We start from the raw sequence: 14,140 nt of genomic DNA, 5'->3' as shown, positions 1-14,140 counted from the left end.
AAATCTACTAAAAGGTATAAATATGATGAATCAGAATAAATCAACTCACTCATAAGAAACATTCCTGGATAGTGATTTTTGGATGCTGGCAATATTCAGCCCACTATTTCAAAGTGGTAAAATTCAGAGCAATCTGAGAAGTGAATTCAAAAGTAGAGGCTACATTTGCTGACTGGTTTGTATATGAAACACATATATACAATCCCCACTTTTTTCAGTGTATATGTCAACAGGCCAAGACCTCTGAGCATCAAAATAAGTTATCTTGTACATTACAGTGCACAAAACAGAGGAAAAGATACTTCCTGGAAGGTGACTAAAAGGCATTTTATAAAAGGTCCATATCACCCTAAAATGGAAGGACTGGACTCCAGTGCCTTCTGGCCTTCATTAACTTGACCCCTCCTCTTCTTTGGTTGCAGTGGCCTCAGCGGCAGCCATTTCTTCTACATGTTCTGCTGGCTTCTCTTCTTCCTCCTCCTCATCCTCTTGGGAATAGAGGTCTGGGCACTTCTGCATACATTCCTGCATGGCCCGGAACTGGTCTATACAGTCTGATCCCTTGACATCCTCCGTACTATAGTGGAAGCATGAAAAGGCTGACTTGAACTGCTCCTCACAGGGGCCACTGGCCATTCCCCCAAGGCATGGGCAGCTCCAGTTTATGTCTCCATTTGGCAGTATCAATCCATGCTCCTCGTACAGATCACTGGGGTCATCAGCCACCAGCTCTGCACTGCTTGGGGTTTCGTGGTCTTCTTTGGTCACAAATATGATTTGATCCTTCCCTTCCTGCCGGCAGTAAGACATGGTTGGGCCCGGCGCTTACACCTTCCAGAAGCGCGACGGCGGTAGCAGCTTCACACCTGTATAGTCAAATTTTATCACAACTTATTTAATTTCTGATTTTTCTCACCCTGACTTTAAAATACTCACTTGCTTAAAAAGCACAGTGGATTAATTTCTATCTTTGTGCATAACTTTGCTGAACATCAGCCCCAGGTATCATCTCATGGTGTGCAATGGTGCAGCCTTCCCATCTGAGGGCTCTGCCTCCACTGGCTCCCCCAGCCTGCCCCCAACACGCACACCTAGAGGGGAACAGGGTGGCTGCTGGGCAAGGCGGCAGCCCACCTGCAGTCCTGCCCTCACCTTCAGATGCTGCTTTTGGGAGATCACCCTGTCTCAGATTTCCTGGGTCTCAGAGAATGTGGTGGGAAAATCTGCAGACCTGTAACAGGCCACCCAAAATGCCAAAGCCGATCTTGAACTTGCAAATTTAGCACTCCACACAGAATGGAGCCTGCAAGGCCCCATGAAAATGGAAGTCTTGAGGCCTTGCTATGCCTCAAGATTGGGAGTGTGGCTCCAGGCCTATGGGACCTAAGGGGTAACCAGACAAGAGCAGCTTGAGACAAAGCTCTGGGTAATTGTAGCACAACCTGGTGGTGTATGGCTGTGACCTGTTACATTAGAGCCCTGAAGTCTTTCACATTAATCTGAGGCTTTTCAGTTAACTTGTGTGTATAATAAAACTGAATAACAATAATTTGCTTGTGGCTCCATAAACCTGTTTATTCCCTTTAAAATGGAAAAAGAGAATTTAAAAAATTTAGCCATGAGTCTATTTCAAGCTCCATACTTTTGACCTAACCACTAAAATGAATCCCTAGCCACCATATTAAGGTGCTTGGGGCCCCCCCGAAGGAAATCTTTAGATGCTGTGAGCTTCCAGAAGGAAAGCACGGCCTCCTCACACCTTGCTTTTAGCCCCGCGAGGCTAAGCTCACAATGCCATAAGATAATACATTTGTGTTGCTTCCCAGCCACTGAGTTTGTGGTAATTTCTTTCATCAGCCGTGGACAAGTAATACAGATGTTTGTCAAGTACAGCTCGTTGTTACTTTTATACCAGAGGATGGAGACTGGTGGTTTTGTGTTTCAGCCATTACGAAAGGAATGAGATCAGGCTAGTGAGAACTCAGAGTGCCTGGCAGGGGTGCCAGAGAGATGTTCCAAGTACAAACCCAACACAAACTTGTGTTTGCCTATGCGTGCTGTGAAGCCTCTCTCTGGCCAGTCTTGGGCCTTGTTCACAGATGGGTCTGCTAGGCATGGCAGCCTGGACCTTTGTACTGGGGGGGAGGGGGGTTAGTACCCAAGTTCCACTAGGCAGGAAAGAGCCCTGCTGGACCCAAGGTAGCTACCCAGGTCCAGGAGGGTGGGGCAGGGCTGCAGGAGCTTTTCCGGGGCCCGTTCTCAGTGATTTGGTCACTAACAGGTGGTGTGGCGGGGTAAGAACCATCCAGAGCATGAGAGTAGGATTCCCCTCAGCCAGGGCTTCATTAGAGCTCATGGTCCCTTAATAAGCATCTATCTTTTTCTAGCAAATACTTATGAGTCACTATTCTATGCAGCCCTATGGTAGGTGCTGAGGATGTTCAGGAGAGCAGGACAGAAGTCCAGACCACACAGGGCTCTCATTCCAGCCAGGGAAGCACACATTAAACTAAGTCACATACCGGGAGTTCCACCTGGTAGACAGTGCTGTGAAGCAGCAAAGGGTGGAGGTGGAAAGATGCAACTTAAATGGAGAGGCCGCAGGCCTCCCTGCCTAGATGTTTGAGTAGTGCAGATACCTGGGCCAGAGGGCCCTGGGAAAAGGGCTTGGTGATGCAAAGGCCCCGTGGTAGAACAAAGAAGAGGCAGGGGCAAATGTGTAGGGCAGAGGGAGAAGGAGGAGGAGTAGGAAATAATGTCTGAGGGCAACCTAGAGGACCTATACAGTTATTGCAGGCAGTGGTGTGTCTCAGCGTTAGGGATGTCATGGGAACACCCTGAGCAGAGGTAACTATTCAGGTTGAGATGGGAGCAGCGAGGCTAGGTAGGAGGCTGCTGCATCAGGTCAGGTGACAGATGGTGGTGGCCTGGGCCACAGTGCTTGCATGGGGGAGGGGGAAGGAGGGGCTAGGAAGGGGTCTGACTCCGGACTCATTTGAAAGCCAATTCCAAAATGAAATGAAAGTGATTCTTGGTTTATTGACATATATGTTATCTCCATCCTGCTACTTGAGTAAGATTGCTAGCAACTGCCCATTTGGTTGCTATTATAACCGGTACTGTGATCAGCTGGACTATAGCAGCCCAGGGTGTATGGAGGGAGAACTGGGAAAATTAGTAATGAGAGGATGAAAGACATGTGACTGGCAAAGACTGGGACTTGGCCCTGATGTTCTCTATTGGTGGCTCTCAAAGGTAAGCAAGTCCTGGAGTTGCCTGAGGGTTTAAGACACATGGCTGCCCCCCACCCTGAGATAACCAAGGGAAGGCCTGAGCCCTGCCTTTCTAACCAGGTCCCAGATGATGTGGATGCTGCTGGTCCAGGGACCCCACTTGGTGAAGCGTTCTCAGGCTAGGAACAGCATCATGAAATGTTTCATATTTTAGGGAGCATTTAATCCAATTGTCACAGGCCAAATGTTGTGCAACCTAAGCAGTGTAAGACCAGGGACACGTCAAAGCCAGGGGGTCTGGGGCAGGATTCAAGGCCCCACAGCTGTGTGATCTCTGATATCTCCCCCACCCCCTTTCATAGACTGGGAAGCCCAGACCTGAGAAGGCTGTGGTTGCTCTAACTGTGAAAATATCACAGCAACTAGAAAGTTCAACCTGCTGATTTGATCCAGTGCTGACCAGCTCTCATTCCCAAATTGTTTTGAAACCATGATTCATCTGACATGAAAAAAGGCACACCATAGCTATTCCTCTTATCTGAAAGGTATGCACATTATTGCATAGTAGGTGCAGCTGTCTCTAGACAATGAGATCGTGGATAATTTCTATTTTCTTCTTTCTTTCTTTAGGCGTGATTGGAATTTTTAAAAGCTCATTCATGATTTCAAGAGGAGAGAATACAGTGATTTTTTCCCTGTGAAAAATAAGAGCATCCCGATCTCTAGGCATTAGTACCTGTGTGTAACCACAAGATGGAGCAGTTGACAACAGAATAAGCAGCAGAATGCCCAGAGGCAGGAGGAAGCAGGGTGGGATTCCTGCCCCCTTCCTGGATTTAATCTGGGTGATTCATGCGCATTTCAATGCCTCTTGAAAACATCAGGCGTATCAATTATCTTTTTAAATCTATCTATTGCAGATGAATCTCTAAATTCTGATTTATTTTTCTTATGCTTGCATTTGAACCTACAATTATCTTACCTATCAAATTGATTCCATTCAATGAAAGAGGTAAATTATTAGACAAGACTAGAAACCAGAGCTAGGGTGCTTGGCGCCTCTTCTAACGAAAGGAAATTCTTGCAGATGGAGGGCCCATGTGCAACCTGCCCCACCTCAAGCTGCCCTGTCCCCAAGCTAGAAAGGCTACCAGGTGACTTCAAGGCACCACTTCAAAATGCCTATTGATATCAATGTTTGGAACCATTTATAAGCTCCCCAAATGTTAATGTACCCCACAAAAGAGTAAAACAGAATTTAAGGCAAAATAGATGGAAACTGAGACTCAAGAACATGAAACTTGGGACTGCAGTCCATCCTGAGATGGGTAAAGGGATGTGGAGGGCATGTGGCAACAACTGGTCGGCTCCTTCAGGGACTTGCCCAATAAGGGGAGAGCTATGTACCCATCTGCTGAGCCCAGGACTAGCAAGGACATCTCTCCCTGCCCCTGCCTTCCACCCGCAGCCTGTCTGGCCATGATGCCTGGGCTGGGAATGATGTTAAAGATTTAGCCAATATTTTTTCTATCAAAAGCATCCAAGTAAGCTGTTAACTGCAGAGCGAAGACACCATTACGCTCAACAATCATTCTCAACGTTGGAGGTGAGGAGATTCTAATGGAATTTCTACACTGCACAACATCCATCTTATTAGACTGTGGTTCTCAGGTATAGAGGGGAAAATGCAGTGATATTCTGTTTTAAATAAGGTGATAACTAGTAAGATTCAAGACCACATTGTTGTTTTAACCAGAACGGCAGTATTCAAAATGAGCTTTCCAAATGGAGAAAGAAAAAAAATCACCCAGAATCTTACCACTATCCCCAGCTGACAGCTAGTAGCAGTTTAGAGATTCTCTTGTAGGGTACTTTCCTTTCAAATCATATTTCAACATAGTTGCAATTAGAGTATACATACAATTTTAAAACTGATCTTCCATTTACTATCATAACCATGTTTCTGCATAGCTATAAGCTTTATAATTATAATTTTAATGACCTCATAATAGTCCATCCATTGAGCATATGTTCTATAATTTACTTAACTAGTTTCCATACCATTAGCCACATGTGCTTTTAAAAAATAATATGGTGAATTACGTGCCACGAGCATATTTTGTATGTTTGCCTTTTCTTCCATTTATCCTTAGGCTAAATTCCTGAAACTCAATGGGTATCAGCAACGGTTCATCTTTATTGCCAAACGATTTCTCATAAGCACTTTGCCATTTCTGACAGAGTGTCCCATGACTCACTATGTCATGGTCATCACTGAGCACCTGTGTGTTCACAAGGTCCCGACAGCCCCGCTTTTCTCCATCCTCAGTAAATCCTCACCCACACACACCCGATCTCTGCCCTTCAGGCCTGGGCCCAAGGGCCACCACCCTTCTGCCCCATTCCTGTCCTTCCTAACTCAAAATTGCCCCTCAGCCTCCAGCAGCCCGGCCCTCTCTGCTGCTGCCCTGCCCTCCCCACCAGCCCCCAGCATGCTCCTGACCTCCCTGTCCTGTGTGTGCTCCTCACTCTCCTCCTGGCTCTCAGTCCCACCATGACACAGAATGGCTCTTTCTGGGGTCACCAATGATGGTGTCTGCAAAATTCAGTGGTCATCTTTTGGACACGATTCATTTGATCTCGAGGAGGCATTCAACACCATCCTTCCAGAGACTTCTCCACCGTGGCCTCTATGTCCTGCCACTCTCCTGACACGTCCCTCCCAATACCTGCATCTCCTCCTTGCTGACCCAAGCTCCCCAGCTCTCAGTGTTCTCAGAAGGGGGCACAGTGGAGGAAAACGGTGCTGTAATGCAGTGGGGACTCGTGTGCTGTCATGTCACTTCTAAAATTTACAAACTCTAGCTGCCCTCTGCCCTGGCTCGGCACCTCCCCAGTTCCAGCTTCCATTTCTACCTCTTCCCTTCATTCTACACACAAGCTCATCAGCTTCCACAGAGTCTAACAGTCTCTTCTACGCTCATGACTCTCCAGTCATCGCCAGATGACGCTGCACAGCGGGATCTGGGTCTCCAACAAGATCTTCCTACTGCAGTTGACTCGAGTCTATGAACGTCCTGCCGGATCTCAGCTTCAGCTGGTACTGAACAGAATCAGTATGTCCTCTTGGCAACTGGCAGACTCCCTGCCTACACAGTCAAGCTCCCAAGCAGTCCATCCTCCCAGGCCCCTTCCCCGTCCTCACACCTGTGGTCACTTCACCACTCTCCAAACTCTCAAGTCCTTCACATCCACTCTGTACTGCTCCCGGAGCTCACTGTACCAGAGCTCCCTATACAGCACTGGCCAGCTCCTGCCTGGGCTCTTCCAGGGGCCCAGCCCATGGCCTCCAGCCTCCTCCACCAGGAGAGGTACATGGTGCATGGGGAGTTTCTGCAGGCAGACTGCGTGGGCTCCACTGTGGCTCAGCCTCCTGCTGTCTGCAGGCCCAGGCACATTTGTTAGCTGCCCTATGGCTCCATATGCTCATAACTCTGATGGAGATGATGGCAGCATTGACCTCAAAAAGTTGATATCAGGATGGGGTGGGGGTGAGGACGGAGTGAGTGCGAGGGTGGGGCAGGGGCCAGGATCAAACGAATCAATGCATGCCTACCACTTAGGACAGCACATGTTCAGCAAGCACTGGATGTCAGCTGTGTCATTGTCATTGTCCTCACCTCCTGCACCACCAGGGAGGCCTTCCTAAAGGGTCTTTCCCATCGCTATCCCACACAAAACGCTTTGGCGCAGATGTCTGTTCACCACGTTCATAGCATTAACCACAGTAGTCAAGGGTGAAACGACCCAGCCGGCCCCCGAGGGATGAGAGGGTAAACAAGTGGTATATATCCATGCAAGGGCAGACGACCCAGCCTGGAAGTGGAAGGAAATTCTGGCACATGCCACATTGTGGGTGAATCTTGAGGACACTGAGCCAGTCACAAGAGGACAGTACTGTGCAATTCCACTTAGGTAAGGTACCCAGAGTCATCAATTCATAGAGACAGAAGTAGCATAGGGGTGAGGGGCAGGGGCACAGGGAGGTGTTATTTAACGGAGGCTGGGGATGGTGGTGTAACTGTGAATGTACCTAAGGCACTGAACTCTACACTTCAAATGTTAGAAAGGGTAAATTTTGTTTACGGGTAAATTTTTTTTGTGGGTTTTTTAAAATCATAATAAGAGAAATTCGATTTAAACAAAATCCCTTCCTTAGCTACACACACAATCAAGGGGCTACAGTATGTGCCCAAGGCCTGGAGGCTCTGTCTCCACTTGTCTCTCAGACCTTATTCTCTCCTGTTTCCCAAGCGGCTGTCACGTGAGGCCTCTGTGGTCTCCGGGGCCATGAACTTGAGCAGCACTCAGCCTCTGCCCGGCTCCCCCCTCACCCTGGACACCTCCTCCAGGAAGCCTGACCTGATTGCAGCCCGAGGCAGAGCCCCTGGCACAGCAGCAGGTCTTGACCGTGCCCATCCCTTACGTGGCTGAGAGTTCTCCCAGCCCATTTCATGACAGAGTTAAGAATCAGGGCACATTCGGCAACTGAGGAAATGAAGAAATGAATCTCTTCTCAGGACAAGAGCTGAAGAAGGAGTCACATTCCTTCATCTTGCCGTGTACCTTGCCTATGGCATAAACTGTAGTTTTCAATTTCTCTAAAATTATAAATTAATTATAATAATGCTTCTCCAGTCCCAGCTGCGTTGTTCCACTCTCAGCTGTGGTGACTAATGCTGTGAACACGGGGGTACAGATATCTGCACCCAAGAGTTTTGAGCAGGGCGGTGATTGTAAAGATCCTTCAGAAAGCTCTCCCTGGTGGCGCAGAAAGTGATGACGATGATGACAATAGAGGCTTCTGCTCCTCACAGATGCTTATAATGTTTCACTGTGAAAACATCTCTGGCGCTGATGGCAGCCCGTGGGGCCATCCCGGCTGCTCCCTCGCCAGGAAGACGGGTTTAGATGAAGCTGCCTCAAGAGGAAATTGGGCAAAAGTCACAAGTAAGGATAATCTGATTCCCCTATATATTCTTTCTTCAGAAGTGGGGAAACAATCACAGCCATTACCCTAAATTCAGCTGTAAGCAAGGAAATGGAGAGCTGCTCACCAACGAATGCTAAGCGTCATTTCTTCTTTTTTTTCTTCTTTAGTTTTTCTACTTTTTTTTTATTGAATCATTGCTGTGTACATTAATGCAGTCATGGCGTACAATGTGCTGGTTTTACATACAATTTGAAATATTGTCATCCAACTGATTAACATAGCCTTCATGACATTTTCTTAGTTATTGTGTTAAGACATTTATATTCTACGTTTAGTAAGTTTCACATGTACCCTTGTAAGATGCACCGTAGGTGTGGTCCCACCAATCACCCTCCCTAAGTGTTATTCCTTACATGGCCAGTGTGTTCCGGCTCTCGGGTGACCCCACACAGCTTAGTTCCTAATAACAGGAAGAACCAGGGGCTTAGCCTGAATGCTGGGAAGTTCCCTTTCTTCTCACTCCTGTTAACTAAAAAAAGAGGCAACTTCTCTTTTCCCCCAACTTGAATCACCTGTAAAGATAAAAAGCAAAACGTTCATACCAGAAATGGCAAAGCTGAACTGGATGGACTTCAGGGAAAAGCCATTTGTGCTGCAGCTTTTCTCCTGAAACATTCACACCAGGATCTCTGGAGTCCTGTCCCCAACTTGAAACCGATGATGAATGCTTCTACAAAGACACTTAGTGCGGCAGAATGCATCGAGACGGCCTCACGGTAAATTCCACTCTCATAAAGTGAACCGTGTGTTCATAGCAAGTTGCACGGAATTCTTTGATGCAGCACTGAACTGCAGGAGAAATACCTCCAGTTTTGGAGGAAGGAACGCACAGGCTGGTCTCCTGGAGGCCCTTCTCCCAGCATGGTTGGCATTGCCCTGCAGCAAGGATGACAAAAATACTTGTGTGTGGCTCTTAGGGACCCAGGCTTGACACACTGGAGGAGTCTGGAGGTCACAGGAGGTTCTAGTTCATCTCAGTGTTCATGTATCTCTGTTCCTGGAACAAACCAAGATACGTGAATGTTAGATTTCAAACAATATTTTGGTATTATGCACATAAGACAGCAAGACGTTTAAAAGCATAAGTAGAATGTAAAGTTTATGAGTTTTTCTAATGAGAAAGTCAAGAAATGAAGCCAGTGGTAATCTCTGACAATTCATTTAAACAATAAGAGGCGTGAGGATGGTGTCAGTGAGGGAGCGTGCTGCTCTGGCTGAGGCCTGGCAGCGCCTCTGGATGTCAACCTGAGAGATTTCTCAAAAGGCATTTCGTATGTTAGAAAATATTCTTGGAATATTAAAAAATGGAAAAGCTGTCTTTTTGTCCTGTAAGAACTTTTCTCGATTTACCCACTGCTTTGTGTTCTAGACAAAGCAGGAAAGAACTGTATCAAAGGCATTTTTTGCCCACGAGTTCAAGTGTGTGTGTATGGGGGGTGTTTTTGCCAATGCTGATGAATATGGCTATTCTTTAATTTTTTTCTCTCTCACTTAAAATGCATCATATACCAATTTAGGAATAAATAAAGCTGCCATGAACATCCGTGTTTTGGGGTGAGGATAGGCCTTCATTTCCGGAGTAACTGCCCCACTGTGCAATTGCAGGGTCGAGTGGTGGCTGCACATTTAGGATTGTGAAAAACCTCCCAAACTGGTTCCCAACTTGGCTGTGCTGTTTTACCTTCCCCCAGGCAGAGTATGAGTGATCCCGATTCCCAGCAGCCTCACCAGCATCTGGCCTGTCACCCTGACAGGCGTGTCTTGAGATCTCATTGTATCCTAACTTGCATTTCCCTCGTGGGCCCCGTGTGCTCTCAGGCCATCTATGTGTCCTTGGTGAAGACGTGCCAAGCCTGTCCAGGTCTTCTACCCATTCTCTAACTGAATTGCTTGTTTTGCTACTGTTGAGTTTTGAAAGTCTTTTATGTATTCTCAGTACTAGTCCTTTATTAGATACGGGGTTTGCAAATACTTCCTCCCACTCTGCAGCTGGAATTTTCATCCTCTCACCAGAGCAAAAGTTTTCAATTTCAACAAGGTCGATTTTCTTGTATAGATTGTGCTTTCCCTTTCCAGTCTAAGAGTTCCAACTCCTATACCTAGGTCTAGAAGATATTCTCCTATTTTTTTCTAAACGTTTTTTAGTTTGACATTTTGCACTTTTAAAAGCCCATGATACATTTTCATTTTTACTTTTAATCGAGACAGACTCTCAGTTTGTCACCCTCGGTAGATGCTGTGGCATCATAGCGCGCAGCAACTTCTAAACTCTTGGGCTAAAGCAATTCTCTTGCCTCAGCCTTTCGAGTAGCTGGGACTACAGGCACTCATCACAACGCCCAGCTATTTTTGTTTGTTTGTTCGAACCCACCAGCCCTAGAGCATGTGGCCGACACCCTAACCACTGAGCTACGGGTACCCAGCCCCATGATATATTTTCAGTTAATTTTAGTTGTATAAGGTTAATTTTTCTACCTGTTAATACAATTGTAGAAATGGGCACACCAAGCACCTGACTTCAATTTCTAAGTACTGCTCTTTATTTAAAAAGAACTCAGTCTCTCTGAGAAATGGTAGGTTTGTCCAGGACAGGGCATGTGCGAGATGAACTTGGGGTCTTCATGTGCTAACTAGCCTTAAAAAGTTAACCAGACACTTACCATATGACCCAGAAATCTCATACCTGGGTTTCTACCCAAGAAAAATGAAAACTACGTCCACACAACGACTTGTTTGTATGCAAATTTTATTCTCACCATCCCAAAGGGGTAACAACCCTGATGTCCAACAACAGTGGACACACAGACAAATGTGGTGTGGACCAGAATGCAGCACTACTCAGAAATCCTGAGGAACCCACCGCAGACCCACCCAACAGTGCGGCTACATCTCAAACATGTGATGCCAACTATAAAAAAACATGGTCATTAAAGAACATGGACTGTACGATTTCACCCCCAAAGTTGAGAAAGACAAAATAACCAACAGTGATGAAAGCAGATCATGTTGCCAGGGTGGGGAACTCACCACAAAGGGACCAAGAAAACTTGGTAGCATGGTGGAAATCCTATGCCTGGACAGTGGTGGTGGTCACGCTGGTGAACACTTTGTCAACACTTACCGACCTCCAGAGTCAGAAGGGGCACACTTTATTTTTTGAAATAATATAGTACTGCAGCTGAGTTGATTTTTTTTTTTTTTTTAAGACTAAAGAAGAGAATCAAAAGGACACAGAAACCACCTTGAAGAGCTTCCTCTGGTCAAACTGGGACAACCGGAACATCCAAAAGACGATGGCTTTAAAGGAAGAGTAAATAAACCTGTAGGGGACGCCAATGATGAGTGACAGAGGCAGAGAGACCGTGAGAGAGAGAAGCCTGTCTTTATTTAGGGGTCCGTATCTAGGAATAAACATGGAAAGAGACACAGAAGATGATTATCAGTGAAGTCAGGGGTTGTGGGTGGGGGTCTGGAGTGCTGGTTAGGTTCTATTTCTTGACCTACGTAGTGATTGCATCTGGTGTTCACTTTAGAACTATTTGATAAAGTGCACGTGTCCGTATGCTTGTTATTTCACAATAAAAAGCTCACGTGGCTGGGCACCGTCGGTCACACTTGCAACCCTAGAACTCTGGGAGACTGAGGTGGGTGGAGCGCTTGAGCTCAGGAGTTTGAGACCAGCCTGAGCAAGAGGGAGAGTCTGTCTCCACTAAAGATAGAAGAAATTAGCCAGGTGTGGTGTGGGTGCCTGTAGCCCCAGCTACTGGGAAGTCTGGGGCAGGAGGGCTTGAGCCCAGGAGTTTGAGGTTGCAGTGAGCTATGATGCCACTGCCATCTGCCTGGAGCAACAGAGCAAGACTCTGTTTCAAGAAGAAGAAAAAAATGCACACTCCATGCTCAGAGAAGAAGCAAAAATCCAAGTGGCTTTTTCAAAATACTATTTCAATCCATTGGTTCCATCTCTCTAATCTAAGCATCTATTAAATTTGACAAGGGAAGATATACGTGTAATTAAAAATAGAACTAATTCTTGCATAAATGTTATCAAGAAAGCCATTTTTAAAACCACAGATAGGCCTTCTTAGAGAACCCAAAACGAGACCGGAGAGAAATGACTTTGTAACAAATGCTCTCTCATTTTAGAAGTCTTCGGAAATTCCTCAAGCCATAAAATGTCTACTCTTTTCCAAAAATGGAAAGAAGCAGCGAAATGGAGTCTTCTTCATTTGAATTAACACCCAGCTAACTTAGGATCTTAAGGAGGCTGCTTTCTCAAGCTCCCTCTGAAAATATTAATTAAGTTATCCAAAGAAATTTGATTTTCATGAAAAAGGAATGTGATGAGGACCTTGAGGAGAACTGATTGGAGTCTAATGTGCTCAGAGGTTGGCGTCAGGGGCTCCAGCAGCGACCGCTCGGGGCTAATGGATGAGAATGTGGGTCTGCTTTTGCGTCCTTTCTTCCTTTCCACAATGTCTTCGCTCCCCTCTCATTACCAGATGATGAAAATTGAAAATAACAGGCGATTCCACCTCTCCAAGCTCAGTCTTGGGTGAAAACCTTTTTATCTCCAGAGGTTTATTTTTCTTCTTCTTCTTCATTTTAACACATTTATTTTGCTCTGCCCAGAAAATTATTTTGGTCTCAGACAACTCTTATTTATTCATTCCCATGGATGAAAAGCAGAAGCCGGGATAATGCAAAATGATACAAATCCAGGGACCTTTTATATTTGACTTTCAAATGTGGGTTTGTACTTACATTTGATTATGCATATGTTTAATATTCTGGGGATTCAATTCAGACAAAATAACCAACTCACAGGATAAGAATCTACCTAGGAAAAGCCTGAAACGCCATCCTGGTTTCTGAACCTCAGTCCTCAGTTCACACCTGGCTCCAGGGCACAGCGACCTGACCCCTTAGCAGAGGGGAGACTAAAATGTCCCCTCTACATGCACCAGCCTCTTGTCCTCTTTCTTGAGGCAAGGGGAGCCAGCACTTCCCTGGGCATCCTGGGTCCTCTGTGCACCCTTAATCCTGCTCATCACTTTAGGATTATATGTGCCGCTAATATTTGGGGAGGGATCTTTACCTTCAAGACAATTACTTCCTGTGGGTCCAGACACTGCTTTTTCTAGTCTTTCCTTCCTGGCCAATCCTGAGTGTCAGTTGTCAGGGGACATGGGGAGTCCTTCTATCACCATAACTGCCTTTATAACCCATGTGTCTGCCAGAATGCACAAATGGGGTAAACCAAACAGATGTAAAAAGCAAACAATTTTGAAGCAATCTGCAAAAAGGTCACCTCTCTGGGTTTCCCCTCCTGTGACTGGTCAACCTTCAGAAGGGATAACCCAGCACCAACGTGCAGACACCTCCCCCCACACACACACACACAAACACACACACAGGCCTTCCTGGCTTCCCTGCCCCTCAGGTTATGCTGGGTTTATTACCTGCAGGAGAGAACTGAACAATATGGGCAGGAAAGTAGCGCGATCAATGTACACTGTAGAGGGCTCAATTCTACACATGAAAACTAAAGAATGAGGGGGAAGAGAAAGAAGGGAAGAAAGGGGCAGGAAAGAGGGGCAGGGAAGGAAGGAGGAAAAGAAAGGAGAAGAGAGGGAGAATGAAAAGAAGAGAAAGAGGGATCCTGCAGTTCAAAAGGCTCTGCTCAAGGGTCAGAGGCACAACTCTCCCCTCCCTGTTGTCTGGAAGTTTCCGGTGGGGGTGGGGCATCCTCGCATCTGAATCCTGCCCCGCCCTATCTCCTGCAGTTCCTCCTCTCAACTCCAGAGGGCGCCCCTGGGTGCTCTCAGTGGGACATCTCATGTGTGGCGCTGTGGCT

At 46.4% G+C, this 14,140-nt stretch overlaps 1 pseudogene; it reads right to left on the bottom strand.

Moving 5' to 3' along the window:
- Window positions 1–390: 390 nt before the first annotated feature.
- On the bottom strand, window positions 391–859 carry LOC100945065 (annotated as a pseudogene).
- Between the last annotated feature and the right edge of the window lie 13,281 nt (window positions 860–14,140).

The sequence above is a fragment of the Otolemur garnettii genome, unplaced genomic scaffold (assembly GCF_000181295.1).
Source record: "Otolemur garnettii isolate 467f Iridium unplaced genomic scaffold, OtoGar3 scaffold00079, whole genome shotgun sequence".
NCBI classification, from domain to species: Eukaryota; Metazoa; Chordata; class Mammalia; order Primates; family Galagidae; genus Otolemur; species Otolemur garnettii.
This window is presented reverse-complemented; position numbering and strand designations above follow the sequence as displayed.